At 38.1% G+C, this 7204-nt stretch overlaps 1 pseudogene; it reads left to right on the top strand.

The window, feature by feature from the left end:
• The window catches only part of LOC116521764, an 11591-nt pseudogene extending 4894 nt beyond the window's left edge, over positions 1-6697 (top strand).
• Positions 6698-7204: the final 507 nt, after the last annotated feature.

The following is a 7204-nucleotide window of genomic DNA, read 5'->3' as shown; positions in this document are numbered from 1 at the left end:
TATCTCAGCATTGAGAACAATATATTTCCTCTGCTGGCTTTGGATGGTCAACTCCATTCTGTCCCAAACTTTGTATCAATTTGAGAATCCATATTTCTGATATTAAGCCACTCACTCAAGAAAACAAGATGGAGATCTGTCCTGGTTTAATCACAAAGATCACTTTGATCTCAAGAATTGCTCTTTCCTACAATAAATTAAATGTTGGGTTTATAAATAAACATTTGTTTCAGGTCTACACATTTCCACACTGTTGCAATTCATTTCTCTATGTATTTTTTCCCATTGAAAGACAATGTTACTTTTGTCAGTTCTGTACCTCTAGTCTAGTATTTTTCAACCACACCAACCTCAAGTCACAGAATTCTCCAGCTAGTTGGAGTCCACACATTTAAGTTGCCGAGGTTGAAAAACATTGCTCTAATATAGTAGAATATTGTTGAAGATGACCAGGCTGAAACCAAGGCATAGGTCAAGCACATCATCAGTTTGGAATCACTTCATGTTCATAAGAGATATAGGTCCAGTCCTCCTTGAATACTGTTGACTCTAATCTACCACCATTTTACCTTGACCTTAGTAGCTCAGATTCTTGTAAAAAGATAACATGGAATAAACTTGTATATATTTGAACAACCTTGGTTCCTAATTTCTTGTACCTGACAGATAAATTAGCAAGTCTATGTTGCTTTTTCAAAAATAAAATACTAAAATATTATCTCTTTGTTGTTTTAAAATGTTTCCCTTGATTTGATCTTAGCTTCATCACCTTCTACGAAAAGTATCATTTAACAACAGTGCTGGAGAGAAAATTTCCTTTGACCAAAATGGAGAAAGAATAGCTGGATTTGATATTATCAACTGGATAACATTCCCAAATCAGTCTTTCTTGAAAGCAAAAGTTGGAAAGATTGACCCATATGCTTCTTCAAAGAGTATATTCTCCATTAATGACAATAGCATTGTATGGCCTAACAAGTTCAATCGGTAAGGAAGTTACCATTTCCTGAAGTATTTTCAGATGTAATGGTATGTGGGAATGACCTTGGCAGACAATGTGAAGAACCATAGCCAAAGGAATAGTCAGATAAGTGGCAGCTTATCAGTCCACAGAATGGGATATGACAAAAATCTCAGAAGGGACTCTCCTTTGTTTTGGGGAGAATAAAGGGAGAAATGTACTTTCAGACTTGCAAGATTTAGTTAATATAACTTTACAATAAAGTAGACTTGGTGTGAGATTTCCAAAAGATGCCCTAATTAATTTATGAGCTTCGAAACAAAGTTCAAAAGAAATTCAGTCATTCATTAGGAGCAACATTTTGGCATTGCCTGCTGTGGAGCCAGATCTGATTTCCCTTTAATGGTGGTTGAACTTTACCCCCGTGTCTCCTCTCCCCTCTGTGTCATAAATCACATCCACCAACAAAGTGGTGCAGCAGGTTGTAAAATTCCATGCTTCACATGCCTGCTGTAGAATCTGAGATCTGAACCTAGTTGAAGGTATGCATGGAATTCTCCCCCCCCTCCAATGTCAACTTGATAATAGGCATGAAAATGCTTTACAAGTTGACATTAGGCTCCCCTCACTTCCTGAAAGTGACCTGCGTGAAACAAAAACAATTTGAGTACAGGTATATAATTTAGGAATGCATCCCCCCCCCAGGGTTGCTTGGATTTTCCACGTGGAAGTTTGATATAAGGTGATCACCCTGGATATTTCCATGTTTTACCGAAGATGCCTCTTACAAGGGGTAGCCCTTCCACATGATTAAGTATTGGAGATGTCTCCTGTGCCACCTCGAATCAAGGACTTGTTGTCCTCATAATGGGTTTGCCCCCTATGACCACATGGCTGAGGGCTCCTGGGTTAGTGGTCTCAGAGTGGATCCAAACATGGGTTTTAAGAGGCTACTATGGAACATTGGGTGTATCTTCTCTAGCAGTCGGGGCAGTTTTAATTGCACTGTGACTGGATTGATGATCTTTACTATGGGGAATGGTCCATAAACGTTTGCCCCAGTTTCTTGCTAGGGAGTTTTAAACTCAGATATTTTGTGGAGAGGCAAACCTTCTTTCTCACCCGGAATGGTTATTGCACAGCTTGTTGTTTATCTGCCTGTTTCTTATAGGTTTGTGCCACTTTAGCCATCACTTTTTTGACATTTTCCCAGGTCGCTTTTAGCACTGACATCCAATCAGTCAAGCTGACTGAGGAGGGGGATCCCTTGGATACTCAGGCATTGGGACGAAGTCCATGCCGCTCACTATCTAGAACAGCAGGGGCCCCGTGCTACTATGAGCAGCATTATTGTACACTACCTCAGCAAAAGATAGGAGGTCTGCCCAATTGGACTGCTAATAGTTCAAGTAGCACCTCAGGTACTGCTCTACCATAGTGTTCAGTATCTCTACCTCCCCACTGGTGCTTGGAAAACATCCGAGCTAAGACCCTGGGATGACCCAATGGATGGCAGGAACTCCCTCCAGAATTCAGCCAAGAACTGGACCCGTCTGTTTGTAGAAATCTGAGATCCGATTTTAGTTAAAGGTATGCATGGAATTCCCTCCCACCTCTCCTCCAAGGTCAACTTGATAATTGTCATAAAATGCTTTACAAATTGACAATTGATTTATCTGGGCTTGCTTCCTGTCTGGACTACCATGCAAGATTAACACAGATGTAAAAAGCCAGATCTAATGTTTGCAAAGGAAATCATTGGTGTTGGCCCTAAATATCAGATTGCAGAGGAGCAATGGTAGTCTTCCAAAAAAATTTGCCTCGTCACCTTAATGGTCTGAAAATAAATAATATATTGCACCATGTGCCCTAATGTGATATCCTATGTGATAGGATAGAGACTGCTGTCTCTATGCATGAAAGGGGATAAGGAATTTTCTTAACTTTCAATTTGGGGAGAACAAAAGTATTTAATTTAAATTTTTCTCAGGTTTCTTAAGTAAGATTTATCCAGATCAAGGTTTAAGGTAATCTTGAAAGAAATATCAATTTATAGAGAAGTTAAGCAATTGCCCAATTCACTAGAATTATCCCTTATGGAGGGCATGAGAGATAGAATAGAATAGAATAAAATAGAATAACAGAGTTGGAAGGGACCTTGGAGGTCTTCTGGTACAACAAACGCTTAGGCAGGAAACACTACACCACTTCAGAAAAATGAATATCCAACATCTTCTTTAAAATATCCAGTGTTGGAGGCAAGTTGTTCTATTGATTAATTGTTCTAACTGTCAGGAAATTTCTCCTTAGTTCTAAGTTGCTTCTCTCCTTGATTAGTTTCCACCCATTGCTTCTTGTCTTACCCTCAGGTGCTTTGGAGAATAGCTTGATTTTCTCTTTTTCATGGCAGCCCCTGAGATATTGGAATGCTGCTATCATGACACCCCTAGCCTTTCTTTTCATTAAACTAGACATACCCAGTTCCTGCAACTGTTCTTCATATATTTTAGCCTCCAGGCCCCTAATCATCTTTGTTGCTCTTCTCTGCACTCTTCTAGAGTCTAGAGTCTCAACATCTTTTTTACATTGTGGCAACCAAAACTGGATGCAGTCTTCCAACTGTGTCCTTATCAAGGCATTATAAATTGTTATTAACACTTCATGTGACCTTAATTTATCTTTAGTTGACTAAAACAATAATCATACAATGCTGAAAATATACACCAGTTTTGCAGTAAAGCAGCATTGCTATTTATCTGTTAACATTTAATTCAGTTTTGATTTTTATTAAGAGAAAAGAGTGAAGGCTTTTGAACATCACTGGGAAATAATGGAATTGTTGTGTTTGAAACAATTTATCAATCATCTTTCCTTTTTTTAACATTGGGTGCATTATGGTTTCTACATTTTAAATTATATTATTTCACTCACTGTTCCATGCATGTGTTTTCTTTCTTTGGTTAATTAGTTCACCCCAATAAAATGTATGCCAACCAGTGAAGAAAAAAGCCACACTCAAGATCCATAACAAGTACAGACTTCAAGATAATTAAAGAGCAGATATGTCAATTACACGTAAATTGCCTATATAGGCAACACAAGAAAAAACTGTTAAAAGTACAAAAGATTATAGAGACTTGTGCTTTTAGGATAATCATAGAACTATTAAAATAGAGGGACATTTTTACATAGGCATCTCAATTACCATATTTTTCAGAGTATAAGATGCACCAGAGTATAAGACACACCATGGTTTTGAGGAGGCAAATTTTTTTAAAAAGTTTTTACGCTCTACAGAATCCCCAAAATGGCCCTTTTTTTTCAAAAACGGGCCTGTTTTTCATTAAAAAAAAATGGCATGCATAACCTTTAGGAGGCTTATAGAGTGCTCCTGGGAGTTAGGGGGCCAAAAATAGCCTCTTTTGCTCATTTTTGCCCTCCCCAGCCCCCAGGAGCATTCTGGAAGCTTCCTAAAGGCTATGCACAGCCATTTCTGCAAAGGGGGTGGGGTTTCAGAAGGCCAAAAATGCTGTATTCAATGTATAAGATGCACGCAGATTTTCACCCTTTTTGTGGGTAAAGATGCGTCTTCTACTCCTAAAAATATGGTAAATGTTATTATTTCAGTAACTCTAAAAGCAATATACAAAGAGCATACCTTAACATCTTTGCCAAGCAGATCAAATTGTTCTTAATCAATTTTGCTTCAAACTCCCTAGACATATTTATTGATATGATAACTTTATATTCTTTCTTTTACATTAAGACTCAACCTATTTCAGTTTGCAACGACAACTGCCATCAAGGATTCTATAAGAGGAAGAAGGAGGGGAAGCCCTTTTGCTGTTATGATTGCCTTCCATGTCCAGAAGGGAAGATTTCAACTCACAAGGGTGAGTGTGGGGGGGGGGTAGAATTTTCAGATATTTTGATATATGGCATGGGCAGTTCTTTTGCATTTACAATCAACTTCTATTAATGATCCCAAAATCCCTTAGAGGGTGGAGTCTGGGAAACTTAATGGAGCTGAGTGTTTACTGGCCAGATGCCCTTCCTGTTGCCAATGCAGAGGTTTTTTTTCCAGCAGATATAGTCTTTTTGTGCCCAGAGAGAGAGAAATATCTGCCTCTACCTAGGATCGAACTCACAGCCTCTTAATTGTGAAGTGAGACCTCCACCTCTAGGCCACCGCAACACTCTCCCTTTGTATTTACAATGATGTATGAAACTATTATGATCATATTTAACAGCTCATTTTGTATCTTCTAGTATAAGTTTAAGATTATTTCCAGTTTCTGGAAGAGCAAAAACAGAAACAGAAGGAGAACAAAACACTAAATATTTATTCCTTAAATATTATGTTTGGAATATTTATCTATTTTCTGAAAGCCTAATTCTGCAAGACTACTTTTTCCACCTAGAAAAAAAGCCCTATATCAGGGCTCCAAGTAATCTCATAGCAAACAGAACAAGCAGGTCCCTCAAGGAACAGGTTTATTGGACATATCATATTGGCATAGACTGGTGAAAACTGACTGTAAAGGTTCCCGCACTTTTCACTTAATTAAAAGTAAAGTTTTTTCCCCTTTCCATAATGGTCCAATTAAGGCATTGTCCAATTACTTCCCTCTTCTTCTTTTCAACCCAATGTCCTTGGTTCTCAGGGGAAATTATTTTGTTTTGTCTACAAATCTCAGCTCTCTCTATTCCCCCCACCCTATCCCTCAGCACCATTGTGACAATACTGAAACCTCCAAGGTAGCCTCAGTCAGGCAAGCTTCAGAGTCGACATGATGTTTGAAATGAACTATATTATTCATATATATTTTCTCTTCCAGACATGGATGACTGTGTTCAGTGCCCAGAAGGACAATTTCCAAACGATGCTAAAGATGGATGTCTTCTGAAAAAAATCACTTATCTGTCTTATAGAGAACCTTTGGGGTTTGGTTTGACCATTCTTGCACTCTGTCTTTTTTTAATTACAACATTGATGCTTGTGATATTCATTAAACATCAAGGCACTCCCATTGTCAAAGCCAATAATAGGAATCTCACTTATGCTCTCCTTATTTCCCTCATGTTCTCATTCCTTTGTGCTTTACTGTTCATTGGCCAGCCCAGAAAGTTGACATGTCTTTTTCGACAAAGTGCCTTTGGCATCATCTTTACATTTGCCGTATCTTGTGTCTTGGCCAAAACCATCATCGTAGTTTTAGCTTTTAAGGCCACTAAGCCTGATTCCCAAATGAGGAAGTATATGGAAAACCCTTGGCTACTTCCATTGTAATTTTATGCTCATTTGTCCAACTCATTATTTGTACCATGTGGCTGATCATCACTCCCCCATTCCCAGATTTGGATATGCATTCTTTAGCTGAAGAACTACTAGAATGTAATGAAGGCTCAATGGTCATGTTTTACTGTGTCCTTGGCTTTATGAGTTTCTTGGCACTGCTTAGCTTCACTGTGGCTTTCTTTGCCAGAAATTTGCCAGATACATTTAATGAGGCCAAGTTTATCACCTTCAGTATGCTGATGTTTTGCTCTGTTTGGCTAACTTTTGTTCCCACATACTTGAGTGCAAAAGGAAAATACATATTGGCTGTGGAAATCTTCTCCATTTTAGCTTCCAGTGCTGGGTTACTAATTTGTATGTTTCTTCCCAAAAGCTATATTATATTGATAAAACCAGAATTGAATAGTAGAGATCAGCTGATAAGAATAAAGAACTAAAGGATATACAGTATGTCTTTTAACGTGGGCCTTAAAGGTATGAACAACTTTACAAGATTCCTTCTATATAAAGTGGCACTAAAACTGATATATAGCAGTGTTCTAATATTTGAAGGGTTCCTATAAAAATAAGAGTGTCAAATGGAATGGTTTGCCTTCAGAAATTGTGGGTGCTCTATCACTGGAGGCTTTAAAAAAAAACTGGACAACCATTTAGCTGAAATGGTATAAGATCTCTTATTCAAGTAGGGAATTGGACTGGAGGACCTCCAAGGTTCTTCTAACTCTATTATTCTATGTTCTATTGAATCTAGTTCTAAGGCAGGACACACATTACTATATTTTCACACCACTATATCTATTGCGCGCTGATTTTCTGGGTCATCTGCTAAATTCCTCAGCAGTAACTCGTCTGTTGGTACCTATACCCATCACATAAGCAAACTGTTGTTTTTTTTTTTATTTTATTTTGTAAAATGTATTTGCTGCCTATCTCACTGTGGGGCT

Source organism: Thamnophis elegans, chromosome Z (assembly GCF_009769535.1).
Source record: "Thamnophis elegans isolate rThaEle1 chromosome Z, rThaEle1.pri, whole genome shotgun sequence".
NCBI classification, from domain to species: domain Eukaryota; kingdom Metazoa; phylum Chordata; class Lepidosauria; order Squamata; family Colubridae; genus Thamnophis; species Thamnophis elegans.
Note: the sequence above shows the minus strand (reverse complement) of the source record. Positions and strands in the feature narration are given on the sequence as shown.